The following is a 17,632-nucleotide window of genomic DNA, read 5'->3' on the forward strand; positions in this document are numbered from 1 at the left end:
ACGTATTGATTAAACAATCCTGTCTAATGAATATCTGCTGTTTCAACCAACATTTGTTAGTGGTGTGTATTAGATTAGAATGCTGTCTTTTCTTTGAATGCTGTTTTTGAAGTAAAAATTAAGGGCGCACTCACATTATCCAAACCAAACCGCGCTCGGGCGCATTTGACCCCCAAAGCCTGGTTTGTTTGACTAGTGTGATCGCTTCGTTCCGCGCCCGGGCGCGGATTGTTTAATCGCGCCACGGCCGGGTTGCAGAGGTGGGCCGGAGCGCGGTTCACTTGGGCTCAGGCGCGGAAGGCTGTGGTGTGAGCGCAATCGCGCCTGAGCGCGATTCAAAAGGTGAAGACGTCAGTTGCGCGACCACTCACCTTCATCTGCCTCCGTAAAAACCTTTTGATGCACGCAGCGGGGTTACCTGAATGTCCGAGCTGCACACGTGACAGATCAACTAAGCAATATGAGTACATGTGAGAGGGCTGTCTGTAATCGCGCACCAAACGACTCCGAATAAAAAACACAGACTTATCATTACGGTGGGTTCCAGTGTTAAGAGAGCGCTTTACTTCCTGCTTTTTCAAAACAATCGCATCTTAATGACGAAAGCGCGCCCGGACTCGGATCGATAAGAAGTACAGTGTGAGTGCGTGCACCTGGGGGAGTAGGGAGGGGTGACAATCGCGCTGGGGCATGGTTTGGTTTGGTTTGGATAATGTGAGTGCGCCCTAAGTTTTCTTCATGTTAAATCATGGCAATTAGCTAGCTTTATGCTAAATCGTGCTAGCTTCGTGTTAAATCATTCTAGCATAGTGTTATCTTTGTGTAAAAGGACAAGTTTGGGATTTTACACTTAAAGCCCTGTTTTCAGATTGTTTATGATGAAATAGAAAGGTTTTGACTGAAATTTGGACATATGATGCTGGCCTGAGAATTTTCGGTTTCTGTTGTATCAGCCCCCACCTCTACAATGGCTGCAAAGGTGCACTGGAACAATCCTTCCTAAAATGCTTTAACTTTCGTTTACAAAGACGTGAAACTCACCGAGTGGTCAGGGGTGTTCACTGATATGCTCACACAAAAATCGCTGCAAAAGATGCTTTCCAACAGGTGTTTTAGCATTCGTTGTAAACTTGTGGACCTATTTTTTCAAACGGCTCACACCCGTATATTCTTCCGTTGATAGCTTGAATATAAGACACTCCAGCCCAGTTGGTGGCGATAATCCGCCTTTGCCAATTGCAAGAATACGAACAACATTCCCGGCGCTGAGAAATACCGTACCTCACAGGACATCTAATACTAGTCAATGGAGTTGTACAAAAACTACGATAAACCTGTTGGGAAGCGATTTTTGTGTGAGCATACTGTATCAGTGAACACCCCTGACCACTCTGTGAGTTTTATGTCTGTGTAAATGAAAGTTTAATGCATTTTAGGAAGGATTGTTCCAGTGCACCTATACAGCCATTGAAGAGGTGGGGGCTGATACAACAAACACCTGAAAATTCTCGGCCCAGCATCATATGTCCAAATTTCAGTCAAACCCGTTCTATTTCATCATAAACAATCTGAAAACAGTAGCCTAGAAATCTAGACGCACCCTAGCGGCCGCAAAATATATTTGAAGCCAGGGTTTAGTCTAGGCACTCTCCATAGACTTAAGAGCTCCAAAAACCAAAATTGTGTCAGGCCAATCACATCGTGTATAGCGTATGCGGGGCGGGCTTAACATAATGACGAATGAGTTCCCTGGCACTTGAATGGCTGCTGCTGGCGAAAAGCTGTCTTTTGAATCGGTGAATTCGTTGCTCTGATTGGTCGTAGCACTATCCTATTGCGTGCAGAGGCATTTTGAGGGACTTTTATCCCGCCCCTCGGATTGAGACGTCTGTGTGACGAGTTGCCAGACCTTACATCTTGATGTAGGTCTGGCTAACCAGGCTATGAAAACAGGGCTTTAAGTGTAAAATACCGAACTTGTCCTTTAAACATAGACTGTAAAAAAAGATGGACGTAGTGTTCGTGACATCACCCATAAGTGTCTGAAGCGTCACCCTGCATCACTCGCAGATATCTTGAAAATTCGTAAAAAAGTGGGACGTGGGCAAAGCTAAGGTGACTGGTTGCTGAAACCACGCCCTCCTAGCTCGACTCTAGTGACAGCAGTGTCAGCTCAACCGTCACTCAAGTGGCCACACCCTTAATTATGCAGAACTTTAAGGCTTAATATAATTTAAACTGATGAGTTACAAAAAATGTCACCCACCAAACTTAGCTATACAGACCAAAAACTATTTTTGTAACACGCTGTAAACATATTATTTTCTATTGTAAAGTTGGGCATTTTAACATGATGGTTTATGGGAATTGACTCCCTTTTGGAGCCAGCCTCAAGTGGCTAGTCGATGAATTGCAGTTTAAATCTATTCCGTATTGGCTTCATCTAGAGATTGGAAGGTTGCCCCTCGGTGTTAAATCATGCTAGCTTTATGCTAACATCATGCTAAATCACGCTAAATCATGCTAGCTTTGTTAAATCAAGTTAGCATCATGCTAACATCATGCAAGTGTTTTTCAAATGTTACATTATAGACACAAAGGCTTTTCTAACTTTGTTTACAAGATAACTCGGCCACAGCATTGCGTGTTTGCTTTGTGGAGCAGGCAATCCCAGAATGCACTGTGGCAAGCATGATAAAAAATAAGGTGCTGTTATGTCAAGAAAAACTTTATTTTATCTACATTCGATGTTAACGTATTGATGAAACAATCCTGTTTAATGAATATCTGCTGTTTCAACCAACATTTGTTTGCGCTGTGTATTTTTATTGGCATTCTCTCTTTTCTGTGAATGCGGGTTTTGAAGTGAAAATTTAGTTTTCTTTGTTAAATCATGTTAGCTTCATGTTAACATCATGCTAGCTTTATGCTAAATCATGTTAGCTTCATTCCAAATCATGTTGGAATAATGTTAGCTTTGTGTTAAATCATGTTAGCTCTTCATGCTAAATCATGTTAAATCATGCTAGCTTTGTGCTAAATCATGTTAGCATCATGCTAACATCATGCAAGTGTTTTTCAAATTTTACATTATAGACACAAAGGCTTTTCTAACTTTGTTTACAAGATAACTCGGCCACAGCATTGCGTGTTTGCTTTGTGGAGCAGGCAATCCCAGAATGCACTGTGGCAAGCATGATAAAAAATAAGGTGCTGTTATGTCAAGAAAAACTTTATTTTATCTACATTCGATGTTAACGTATTGATGAAACAATCCTGTTTAATGAATATCTGCTGTTTCAACCAACATTTGTTTGCGCTGTGTATTTTTATTGTCATTCTCTCTTTTCTGTGAATGCGGGTTTTGAAGTGAAAATTTAGTTTTCTTTGTTAAATCATGTTAGCTTCATGTTAACATCATGCTAGCTTTATGCTAAATCATGTTAGCTTCATTCCAAATCATGTTGGAATAATGTTAGCTTTGTGTTAAATCATGTTAGCTCTTCATGCTAAATCATGTTAAATCATGCTAGCTTTGTGCTAAATCATGTTAGCATCATGCTAGCTTTTAGTGTTTTTAAACTTTTGCATTATAGACAGAAACGATTTTCTAACTTTATTTACAAGATAACATTGCGTGTATGCTTTGTGGAGAAAGCAATCCCAGAATGCACTGTAGCAAGCATGATAAAAAATAAGGTGCTGCTAAGTCAATAAAAACTTTTATTGCATCAACAACCAATGTTGAGGTATTGATTAAACAATCCTGTCTAATGAATATCTGCTGTTTCACCCAACATTTGTTAGTGCTGTCTATTAGATTAGCATGCTGTCTTTTCTTTGAATGCTGTTTTTGAAGTAAAAATTTAGTTTTTCAGTTGTCGGTCAGAAGTTTTGTTATGTTGTAATGAAGCCATTTCTTAATCAGCCTACAGTGAAGTTAATTCAACACAGATGAATCGCAGCTGTCTGTCTGTCTGTCGGTGTGTGAGAAGAATCATAAACAGGATTTTCATAAATGAAATATCTCTTTATTCATCTAACACACTCTCTCTTTTTCTCTTTAGTCTGTACCAGATCACACCATGTCATGACTGTCTGAAAAACATCACTTGTACATAACCTTTAACCCTCCGCGTCTGTGTTGATAGTCATTCCTAACAGATTCGTCTCACATTGTACTCCTCTGTTTTAAATCTCTTTGACAGGTAAGAAACACACACACATTCTTTCTCATCTGTCTATGAGTCACTTGTATTTGTTTGTATAACTGATAAAACGTCTGTTTGTGTGTGTTTGTGTTGAACAAATGATTTATAGACACACAGGTTATGCTTTGTGTACATCACCACGGGTTATTTCAGATTGTTACTGTAAACAACAAAAACTATAGCACACAAAGACATCGTTCAAATCTGATATTAACATCTGTCTCAGGTGTCTGATCCCAGCACTACATACAGGTGTGAACTGGTTCTAAAACCGGTTTTATAGATTTGGGATGAGTCTGTTCCTTCAAACTTGTCAATCACATCACAAATTTGTATGTAAACAGACACATAAAACCAGCTTTAACAAATTTCTAACCTCCATTGCTAACCTGTCTAAAAAATGGGTACAGAGCATTATATTTCACAATGGCATTCACAAATGTATCTAAACCTGTACATAGTGAGTTTGAGACACACATAAACCGGTCAGAGATATTTGACGTGATGTTTCGTTTGTCAGTCATCTCATTCAGAGTCTCAGTATTTACACAAACACAGTCCAGTGGGATCGCTGTGGAATCTGTCCCATAATGCACCATGAGAAAAACACAACTGAGCTTTAAGGAAGCTCTTAATGGTCGCGCTTGCGTGTTTTCAGAAATTGATGGAATGTAATTGGCCAGAAAAGATGTTGGGAAGTAAATAAGTGACAGGAGCCATCTACCATGACAGTATTTTAAGACATCTGCGGCAGGCTTCTGACGTATAAAGCAATATAACATTTTTCTTTACTGTCAAAACGGTCCTAAGTGGTCACTGGGGCAATACTGCCAAATATGACCCATTGAGCAACAAATATGTTTATATTTGGTACCAATATGTACCTTCTACGTACTAATATAGGGCCTTGTGAAATCCGTTTTTTTTTCACAAATTCCGTTTTATTTATTCTCAAATTCCATGTTTTCCGTTTTACTTTTTCTGGATTCTGGTTTTAATTAAATAAAAATTTCAGTTATCAAAAAGCATATCTTCTCAACTGAAAACTTTAAATGAATATGATGTAATAAAATGTATTCAAACCTGCATGCGCACTAATGAAGCAACGCTTTTCATTGTTTGCAATGCATGACGAGAAACAGATGTACCTTTACGATTAATGAAACATAAAACAGCATTTGAAAATTAGTTATAATTGGTTTTAAAAATAACTCAATGCAAGATTTGCAGAACTCCTTTGAATTCCACGTTATACAGCAAAATCCATTTTTATGCTTGGATTCCGTGATTCCATCCACGGAAATCATAGGGCCCTACTAATATATGCACTATTTGGTACCAGTATGTACATTTAAGGTACTAATATGTGACCCTGGACCACAAAACCAGTCACACGGGTATATTTGTAGCAATAGCCAACAATACATTGTGTTGGTCAGATTATTGTTCATTAGGATATTAAGTAAATATCAGTGTTTCCTCTAGGATTTTTTTCAGCTGTGGCGGCAGGGGGCGCCCATGATGATTATAAATGTAAAAAAAATCAATGTAGAATATAGGCTACAGTAAACTAACATGTATTTTTTTATAATTTTCACGCTGTCATTTACTTTTCCTTATATTTATAGCATATTGCTTTTCTATGTTTGATCTAAACTGTATTTTCTTAAAAAAACGTTACACAGCTGCGTAAGTAGTTTGGATATTTCATTGTAGTTTTAATGTAGTGTGCATTGCAAGTTCGTCCTCGTGTTTAGCGTACAGAGCTGTTACAAAGTCATGCAGTCCTGTTTGATAATCCGCACCGCTGTGATTGACAGAACAACCGACCAGTTATCCGACATCAGCAGCAATTTTATTTCACACCCGTACCATTTGACATAAAGACTGTGACCCCGAGCCGGTCACACCGCAAATCGCGCAGTTAAATATAAACCTTTACCGGTCTTCAGACAGATCTTAAACACAAATAAGCACGGGTCATTTAAAAACGAGTCGAATTTTGGTCTTGGATGTTAGACCCGCATTTAATCTTGTCTATTGAGTCCCGACCTGCATCTACAACACAAATGACACGCGAATAGCCTATTACACCCGTTAGATCAAATATTATGCGGTTCACCCGCGGGTACCCCGACCCTGCTGTTTCGTCTGAAAACAGATAAAACAGTCTCACCGTCTGCCTCAAGTTTCTATTACCAACGTTCTTCTCTTCCACGGGAATAATGTAAGTTTACTTACAAACAGATTCGACTATTAATGTCTTGCAGTCGCATATAAGTAGTATTCAGTATTTAGCCTTTTGTTTTTGGACAAATATCTTATCATTTAATGTGAAACTTTGTGAGTGTCGATCTAAAGCACAGACGATTGACTGACAGCTGAGCGCTCAGCAGTGCGCTGCGCTTATAGCCTATACTGAATAACTAATGGCCAGATAAGTTGATAATATGAGTACAGTGATTCCAAATGAATGTCCAAAAACTCGTAATATGTTAAATCAAAAGTTTAATTATGTCTTTTCTCGCAGCCCTGCGCTGTGTTGGTGTAGATATGCGCCGGTGAACATCATATGCGTGATGACCTTGCAGCTTAAATCACCCTAAATTTATAGTCATAAAGATAAAAGTAAAACAACATTCGCAACTTCAAATGATGTATTTTTATTTGTGTAAACTCACAATAAGGAGAAAACCTTGTGCTTATTTATAATCATTAAAAACATGACGTGCTTTCTGCTGGTTTGGTTTTAGAGCGCGTCACAAAAAAAGAACAGAAACTCAAATACTTTTTTATTCGTTTTGTCAATTTAATAATTATTTAAGTGCAACATATTTCGTATAGGCTTATTTATTTTATTATTATTTCTCAAAACAGAAACGTAGCTTAATAATCCTCTGTTGATTTAAATCTATTTGTGCATGAAACTAAACCCATGGAGGAAATTATGATATTTTAGGAGATTTATTTATAAATGAGTGAACAACGCAAATCCAGAAAGGAATTTATTTCAAGACAGCCAGTCTCGCAGTAGCTTTTTTGCGAGCTCCCGCTGTGGGTTTTGTCTAGAAGGGATACAGCAAATGCCGAAAAGTTACGGATTAGATTTGGCGGTAGGATTATTAGGATGAAAACAGCGGTTCTGGCTAAATTAGATACAAATACATCCTACAATCGTGTGAAATTTTGTGTTTAGAGTTGGGTTTGGTTAAAGGATTAGGATAAAACAGTGCTCATCCAACGAGATTTCGTTTGCTGTATCCCTTCTATCCACAACCGCAGGCGTGGCGGGGATGTTTTATGAGTGGCGGGCCGCCACGGTTGAATGTATATAGCGGAAACACTGTAATATTTTGTTCCATGAAGATATTTTGTAAATTTTCTGCTGTAAATATATCAAACTTTTTTTGTGAGTGGATGCAGTTGCTTAAGACTTCATTTGAACCCTAATTTCTCTGCCAAAAATTGTCCTATCCTAACATCGATGGAAATCTTATTTATTCAACTTTTAAATGATATATACAGGGTTCCCAAACCTTAGTTAACTTCAAATTCAAGGACCTTTCAAGGACTTTCCAGGTTAAATACCCTCAAATTCAAGGACTAAATGTGGGAACACATTTCAAGTGAGAGCAAGGTTACATTGTGTTACCTTTAGTTACAAAGATACATTGTTACAGTTCCCTTTCGAGGGAACTCGTGCTGCGTCACTGCGGTGACACTTTGGGGACGCCTCCAAGGGTAAGTGCGTCTGAATGGGTATATCAAACTCAACCAATGGTGAGGCTTAACGACAAAGACAGGGTGACGCGGGAATCAGGAAGTATATCGCTATCTAAAATATTGCCAAAGACGGCGTTACAGGGACGCAGGAAGTATGGCAAGGGAGACGCAGCGTCTTGTTCCCTTCTCAGGGAACAACAGTTACATACGTAACCAGAGACGTTTTCATGTAGCAAACGCAACTATGCAAAAAAGCATTTTGGTATGAATCAACATTCGCATACAGAAGATATAAACATTTAAAGCAAACAGTTTAGCACGTGTGCTTAAAAAGTCTAGAATTTTTATGATATTATCCTACACTACACAGGGAATAATATGGATTTTTCCCCCCCAAATAAAATGCATTCAAGCACTTTCAATGACCTGTATCTATGTATGTATATTTTCAAAAACTTCCCAGGGCTCTACATTTTTTTTTTAAATTGACCTCTGACTAGTTTTGTGGTCCTGTGTCACATTTGACCTATCTAAATCCCCTTCAGGTGCAAAGGTGTTTTTTTTTTTGAAAGGGCACCGCCCCAGTGACAGCTTGGGACCATTTCTTGACCAACACAGAATGTCCTACATCAGTGGTTCCCAAACCTTTTTAGCGTGTGGCCCCCTTTTGTACGGTGCATTCCTTGGTGGCCCCCCAAAGAAAATGTATGACAAAAAACTGTTCTAAAACTCAACATTTTAATAAAAAAACATTAAATTATACAAAAAAGTAGTGCTTTTGGTTAGTAGCTTTATTTTTTTTTAAGGTTTAATTACACAGAATTCATGATAAATTAATGTATTTCATAAAATGTCATAAAACTGGGGCCCCCTGGCACCATCTCGCGGCCCCCCAGTTTGAAAACCACTGTCCTACATGACATTCATAGCTTTTATATTGTTTTGTAGCTGTCTTTGCTGAAAGTATACAGCAATACCTATTTGAGTTTGTGAATTTTGTTGCCTTTCTGTACCATTAACACTTTATTTATAGCAGTGATTTATTCTGTCCCCAGTACGTTGAATAACTGCACCAATGCAAGGCAAGTTTATTTGTATAGCACATTTCATACACAGAGGTCATTCAAAGTGCTTTACATAAAAAAAGAGAAAACAATATATAAGAGAAAAAAAGTTAAAATACGAGAAATAAAATCACAAAGATACATCATGTAATCCTTAAACATCCCTTATTTGGAAAGTTATATTTTGTTTCATTTCTTCATAAATTAATTTATTTAACTTACAACCCGTGAAATAATGGTGGGTTATTTAACCTCTTTATTATTTTTGTATCCTATACTGTGTGTGTAAAGTAAGTTAGTATTTTTATTAATTATAGAGATAATTCTTTACACTTGTGCACACATACACCTATTAATCGATCCCATCCTAATAAACATAATCATGACCCTTGACCTCTGACTCTGTCCCCACCCTTTCCTCTCTCACTCCACATCCTGTGGCAAAAATAATCATTTCCTTTTTGGCACTGGCTGCCCTCGTCTCATATAACCGGACGTGAAGTCTTGTCCACAGTGCAGAACCGCCATTGGAAACAACCCGAATGACTGACATGTTAAACTATCAAGCACAAACTAGAAATAAAAGTTAGAAGTTTGATTCATCTTAAATTGGTTATACCACAATTTTAAGAAATTAATAGTGTAAAAAACGATAAAATATATGTAGTACATATGTTTTTGTCCATTGTTTTACTGACAGATGAGTAAAAAAAACTCCAGTCACCTTTGACATAAATATTTTCAGCCTCCTATGATTTGAGAAGCACGAACACTATTTATGATGGATATTATGTGAATCGTGACGCCGTCTCGGAAGTGATGACAATTCACTGCATTTATCGTGTTTAACTGAGAGCTCAGGTCAACAATGAAAGAGAAATCAAATACTCCTCTAATCTGTCTAATCTACACCATCAGTCTCTCTCTCACACACATACACACACACACACACACACACACACACACATTGAGAGCAGGATGTGTGGACAATGGTCTGCTCTCGAGGGCTTCTGTATTGTCTGAGTTTAATGTGGAAACTGATCCATCTTTCCCTTCCCACACCCCACCTGAGACAGAAAGTCCGCCTGTGTTTCTGTCACAATACACTGCTTCAGTATTGCTGTTGTTGTTCATCTTTATCTCTTTAAATGACTCATTTAACTCACGTTTTAGCAGATCAGGGGCACTATTAACTTCCATGGTGATATTATTTCCTACTATGGAAGTGAATGGTGCCCTGAACTGCTTTGTTACAAACATCTCTTCCCAACAAGTAAATGATGACAGAATTGAATTACTCTTTCTGCAATTGCCTAACACTGCTCAGGTTTGCTAACCCCTTAAAATTAAATTTTGTTTGTAACTCAATCTGCACCGTCTCTTTTTGTTAGCATTTAGATCTGTTTGATGATTAAAAGTTGTCCACTGTAGTTTCTGTGAAATTCGTCTTGGCTCCTGAGGTCGCGGTGCGCGCCATGTGCTTTCGGCTGCTTGTGTTGTTCATTAACGCGGTTTAAGTTTGATATCTTAGGTCATCTAGGTAAGAAAGTGTCTGCTTATGACATAGATGAAATGTAATCTGTGCATGTGTGTGGACGAAATGTCCATTTCGGAGTTGATCGACAGAATAAACACAACACATCTGACCATTTAATCCGGTACAAATTGAGCCCAGATGTAGCGGTTGAGTAGTGTCACACACACGCTCCCATTCCCACTTTCTTTCTGGAAGATCGAGATGTTTCTGCTGCCAGTACCAAATAGAGAGTAAATGCATAACAGTAAACCCTAAAGCTGGTCTTCTCTAGCTTGACACTCCAATAATCTCATAGTATGTGGACCGCCTGCTGTTCACTGACCATATAATGCATAAAGCATACAACAACCACGAGCGATTTCTCAGTCTGCCGAGCTGAAATCTGATGGTTGTGTAACTTCAGTAAGTCAGTGCTTTTAGGAGTCCTTCAAGAACAATAATCATGTTTTTTAAGTCTTGGGGTCAGGTGAAGTAATTTATCTACCATTATTTACATTAAGGCTAAATTTACATGACAACATTACATTTTTTTTACACACAAAAAGATTTTTTGTCAAAAAGATTCACATTTACACAGATCCGCGAAAACAACAGACAAAGTTTTATTATGCAGTGTTTCCCACAGAATTTAGTGAGACAGTGGTGCTCAAGATACTTTTACTTCAGGGGGGCCCGGGGGGCATAACCCCCACCATAAGAAAACTCTGCATATTTTAAAGGTAAATGCTGCAATCTGGTGCATTTTTTTTAAAAAGCAAAATGAAGTGACTGAACCTATAAAGAAAACTTTGCATATTTTAAAGGTAAATGCTGCAATCTGGTGCATTTTTAAAAAAAAGCAAAATGAAGTGACTGAACCTATAAAAAAAACTTTGCATATTTTAAAGGTAAATGCTGCAATCTGGTGCATTTTTTTTAAAGCAAAATGAAGTGACTGAACCTATAAAGAATACAATAGGAAACGTTCTAGTTTTCGGTTAAAAAACATTGTTTTGTTCACAAAAAGATTGTTGTCACCAAGATTCACATTTACACAGATCCGCGAAAACGACTGACAAAGTTTGATTATGCAGTGTTTCCCACAGAATTCAGTGAGACAGTGGTGCTCAAGATACTTTTACTTCAGGGGGGCCCGGGGGGTATAACCCCCACCATAAGAAAACTCTGCATATTTTAAAGGTAAATTCTGCAATCTGGTGCATTTTTTTTAAAAAAGCAAAATGAAGTGACTCAACCTATAAAGAAAGCTTTGCATATTTTAAAGGTAAATGCTGCAATCTGGTGCATTTTTTTTTAAAGCAAAATGAAGTGACTGAACCTATAAAGAATACAATAGGAAACGTTCTAGTTTTCGGTTAAAAAACATTGTTTTGTTCACAAAAAGATTGTTGTCACCAAGATTCACATTTACACAGATCCACGAAAACGACTGACAAAGTTTGATTATGCAGTGTTTTCACAGAATTTTGTGAGACAATGGGGGCTCAATGTACCTTTACTTTAGGGGGTCCGGGGGGCATAACCCCAACCGTAAGAAAATTTAGCATATTTTAAAGGTAAATGCTGCAATCTGTTGCATTTGTAAGAGCAAAATGAGTGACTATACCTATAAAGAATACAGTAGCAAACTTTCTAGTTTTCGGTTGAAAACATTGTTGTGTACACAAAAAGATTGTTGTCAAAAAAATGCACATGTACACAGATCCGCAAAAACGACTGATAAAGTTCTATTATGCAGTGTTTCTCACAGAATTTGTGAGACAATGGGGGCCTCAATGTACTTTTACTTTAGGGGGTCCGGGGGGCATAACCCCCCACCATAAGAACATTTAGCATATTTTAAAGGTAAATGATGCAATTTGGTGCATTTTAATAGCAAAATGAAGTGACTCAACCTATAAAGAATACAATAGCAAACTTTCAAGTTTTCGGTTGAAAATTGTTGTGTACACAAAAAGATTGTTGTCAAAAAGATTCACATTTTTACACAGATCCCCAAAAACGACTGACAAAGTTTAATTATGCAGTGTTACCCACAGAAATTTGTGAGACAATGGGGGCTAAATGTACTTTTACTTTAGGGGGTCCGGGGGGCATAACCCCCCACCATAAGAACATTTAGCATATTTAAAAAAGGTAAATGATGCAATCTGGTGCATTTTAAGAGCAAAATGAAGTGACTCAAGCTATAAAGAATACAATAGCAAACTTTTTAGTTTTCGGTTGAAAACATTGTTGTGTAAATGGCACCTAAGACTGGATGGGCAGGTGAAGCCATGAAATATTTGCTGTTTCAGTGGAAATCGCTTTCAAATATTTTGAACTGATTTATGGACTGCACGTGTACGTGTTTGTGTAGTTAGATAGTCCAGATAAAGTAAAGGATTTGTTGTTAGTCATTTACTAGCTATATGAAGCTTGACTGATGCTTATCAGTCCAGGAAATATAAATGTGTGTGTGTACTGTGAGTGTAGTTGTTTATGTGTGTAGAAGAGTGTGTATTAGGGAAAGACTTCTAGAATTTCTCTCATTGTTTTATTGACAGCAGCTGTTGCTCTCTCTCTTATTCTCTCTCTCTTTTATCTCTCTGTCTTTCTCTCTCTCTCTCTCTCTCTCTCTCTCTCTCTCTCTCTCTCTTTCTGTCTGTCTGTCTCTGTCTGTCTGTCTCTAGGGGTCAGTCTGAGGCCAGTGTGTAGCCCACCTGTTAGCAGGTGGTGACACACAATGACACACCTGTCCCTGCAGAAAAACACACACACAAACACACATGCACACAATAATTACCCACAAAATTAATAAAATGCAAAAGATATGTTGAAATGCGAGCATGCATAAATACATTAAACATTCAATTATACATTTTAACATTTTAGTATTTATTTCCCTCATTTTCATATTTACATAAGTAAATGCATTTCATTGTTTTTCAAAAAATTCATTGAATCGTGACATATTTAAGTTTGTCTGTTGTAGACCTCTGTACAGTTGTGCTGCCAAGTGTAAAATCTGTCAGCAAAATACAAATGCATCGCACAGCAGGAGCACAGGATATTTGGTGTGTCTGTCTGTCAAACTGTCTCTCTCTTTTCCTCTTCTGTCTGTCTGTCCACTTTATTTTCCCAGTAGACACTGCTGGAATGTGTGTGTGAGTGAACAGGAAATGAGGTCACAGTGGCAGGAAGTCGAGCCCTTACTGTGATTGTGTGGAAAAAGAGCTTGACTTCCCGTGCCGGATAAAAAGAGAGAGAATCGAAAACTCAGCCAAAAAATACTTAAATCAGACCACAAGATTTAAGAATCAGGTCAAACACTGAAATAACACAAAAATATTCTCCTGTGAATGTTTTTTGTTTAACACAAATCGCTTAAAGAAACTTTTAATATAATATTAATATATTGATTTTAATATTATATAATATTTCTGTTAATATAATTTAAATGTGTTCATTTCTATTTATAAGGAACATAAAATTTGCAGTAATAACTATATAAAATAATTTCCCTGTTTTTATTTATTTATTTTTTGCAAAGAAACATTGTAAAAAAGCACGAAACAAAAGAAAAAAATGCATCTAGAAAGGAGAATGTCAGAACTAGAATCAAATATGCTTTTTTAAACATTGTTGCACTTGTTTAAAGTTAAAGTAAACTTTAAGAAAGGGTTGCTGTATTATACAGTAATGTGTGTATACACACACACACACACACACACACACACACACACACACAGTGGTCCCCTCGCTGTCTGTGAGAAGTTCTTTGCCGGCAGAAATCCGAGCCGGCATAAAAGCTTGGGAAAAAACCCCACAGCTACTAAATGGATGATTAACATGACTTAGATGCCTGGATCTGAATGTGTGTGAATGATGTGTGATTGTGTGTGTGTGTGTGTGTGTGTGTGTGTGTGTGTCGTCTCAGTCTTGTTCACTCTGTAGTGTATGATGACAGTGTGTGTCAGTGGTGTATTATTGTGGCTCCAGGTAAGTGCGATCTCATCTGGCTGTGTTTCTTTGTGCGTCCACGCTGTCTGCTGACATCACAGTCCATTACACCTATAACTCCACTGACATCTGAACCCACCATCATCTTAATACGCAGAGAGACGGACCACTGATTGCAGATTAACTCTCAAATTCAAATGAGATGCTTTATTGAGTTTAAATACAGAGAAATTATGCTGCCTTAGATACTTAGATGTGAAGGAAGAACATATGGCAATCCCAAATGCATTGCGGCATGCTGGGAAAACGTTCCTGGTGCAGGATGAGAAAAAGTGGGTCAATTTGTAACGAACGGCTTATGAAACTCAACATTTGCCTAAAGAGACCTGATGAAGTTTAAGCTTTAGAGATGTTGAGACACTGAACTGCTGCTTGGCCAATGAGCCGTCTGGGTCACTGTGATTTTAGCCCTGAAATACCAGACAGATTTCTCAAGAAAAAACTGACAGATTCTGAATCGTGTGAACAGTTGAGAAGTTTTAACCTTTAGACAGTTATGCAATGACTTTATGGACAAGTCCGCTTATGGCACCCATTTGGCCAGCAGCGGCACTGGGGCCTCATTTATAAAGCGTGGGTACGCACAGATTTGATCGTAAAGTGTGCATACGCAAAAATCCATATTTTTAAAAACTTGTGGAAAAGTGCTTAGCGCCACGTCAGGGTCTGAGCACTTTTGCTTGTCTGATTGCTTCAGGTTTTTGGAAAAGGGTTTAAACATTGACAAGCGCTCTTTTATATGTCTATGACATTAATTAGGCATTGTTTAAAGGTGGAGATCTGAAACTGCTCAGCTGCGCAAAAGTTCAAGATAATTTGCAATTTATAGATTTTACATCTGAAAGAAAGAAGCATACGTTCGGTTTATGAATCACACATACGCATTTTTGATAAATGATCAAATGAAGGATGCATTCTACGTAGCATTTTATAAATGTTGAGACACAGAACTGCTGCTTGGCCAAAGCATGCGAGTCGTCTGGGTCACGACATCTGAATCTTTTTGAAACATTGTGATTTCAGCCCTAAAATACTAGACAGATTTCTCAAGATGAAACAGACAAATTCTGAATCATGTGAAGTTTTAACCTTTCGACTTTAAGAAGGCTGGTTTAAAGAAATAGTGAAGTATTTAAGGAATCGTTAAAGGGGTGGTAAACCGTCTGTTTTTGAAGGTTTGATTGTGTTTATGGGTTGCACTGTAACATGTTTATGCTTCGTTAAAAAATGTTAAAGATTTTTTCCTTTATTCTACACCACTGTTTTCATTCCTCATAAAAACGCAGTTGAGTTCCTCGTTCTATGAAGCCCCTCCCTTAGAAATACGCAATATGCTCTGATTGGTTAGCTGGCCCAGTGTGTTGCGATTTGCTAACCACCTAGCCCACATTGTCCGGAAACGTCACGCCAATTACCTTTACGAGTAGTTGCATGTGCTCCGGTGTATCGAAAAGTATCAATTTGAACCCAATTCAGATATAAGTGAAGATGATTGAGCTGAACCTGTGCAAGCACAGATCTTGCAGGACTTTTCAGAGCCGTATGTTTTTTGTTTGTACGTTTTAAGATGCGCAGTTATTAGTAGGTATTATTTGATTACAGACTGCGAATCTATAGTGATCGCAATGCTGACTGTATAGCACCATTAATTTTAAGCGAGTGTAGCCAAATATCTGTTGCCAGAACTATGAGCTCACTACGGAAACAAACCATGGCTTTACTTCAGTGGCCAAATAAACACAAAACCGTGTTTAGCATGCTTGTACCTATGGTAAACTTTCAAGCTGAATGCTTTCAAAAGTGGCCTATAAAACCTTTTAAAAGGGCCTTTGATTAAAATTGTATTATGCATATAGACGGATCAGCAGTAAAAACATAAACAAGCGGCTTTCGTGGTCAACGCGTAACTTCCAGTAAACTCCGCTAAGAATAAATAACAACAAAGTACTTTAAACATTGTTTATTAAAGCAACACTATGTAGTTTTTTTACCTTTAAATAATGTCACTAAAATTATTTCAGTGATAGAACAACTTTTAACTGGACAAATTGTACTGTTGCTGCAACCTAAGCAGCCTCCTAGCTGCTACAAGCACACTCTGAAAGTGGCGGTGGAGGGTAGGAATGTAATTTTGGAGGGTGTAATTTTTTAAATGAACTATATACCTTTTAATTTTCTCTTTGTTGATTTGTTTTAAAATTTTTGCAGTTTGAGAAGTTTGACTAAACATGTAAAGTGCCTTATAAATAAAAGGTATTATTATTATTATTGGAGCATATGAGTAAACACTACATGAAAATCAAAGAATAATTCAAGGATACAAGGATCACACAAACGCCAACATACACCAACATCTGAAATGGGATTAAAAGAACTTTGCAAGTGCTTGTAGGCATTTGTCAGATAAGTATGTATTAGCATTTAGCCAACTGGCTAGCGGAGTGCCGGTTCCACCGGACAGGTCCCGAACATGTTTTCTGGTGCGTTCTCCAGAAGTCGCGTTGGTCGACCGCATACGTCATCAATGTTTAATATTTCGGGTTCAATTTCAGAAAAGCAACCGTTACATTTCAAGGGAAGAATGAAACTACAATGATTGTATGTCTTAAAAGAAATAAATCTGAAATTTTCGAATGTATTTTAACTGAATTGTGAGAACCTCGATGACGTATGCGGTTGAGCAACGCGACTTCCGGAGAACGCACCCGAAAACATGTTCGAGATGTGTCTGGCGGAACTGGCGCGAATGGCCACCCAAACCGTGTTGACCTTTGTTTACATCCTTGCTACAACCCTTTGTTGTGTGTTTTGGGGTTTGTGATGTCACTAACCCAGGAAGAAGTCCATTTATAGTCTATCCAGCCTTTCGTTTGTAGTTTAAAATATCTCCCCTGAACTTTGAGCGTTATAACTTTGCAGATGTTGTTTATGCTAAAATCGCGAAATTACACATTAATTAAAAAAGTAAAATCATAATCAAGGACCCCTTTAGGGTTGATTCACATTTCGTGTCTTGCGCGCTCAAATTTGTTATGTCAAATGTAGGCGTGCAGTATGCATGGAAGCGACACGCTTGTTTTTTCCAGATGCGTCCA

This window comes from Paramisgurnus dabryanus, chromosome 8 (genome assembly GCF_030506205.2).
Source record: "Paramisgurnus dabryanus chromosome 8, PD_genome_1.1, whole genome shotgun sequence".
Lineage (NCBI taxonomy): Eukaryota > Metazoa > Chordata > Actinopteri > Cypriniformes > Cobitidae > Paramisgurnus > Paramisgurnus dabryanus.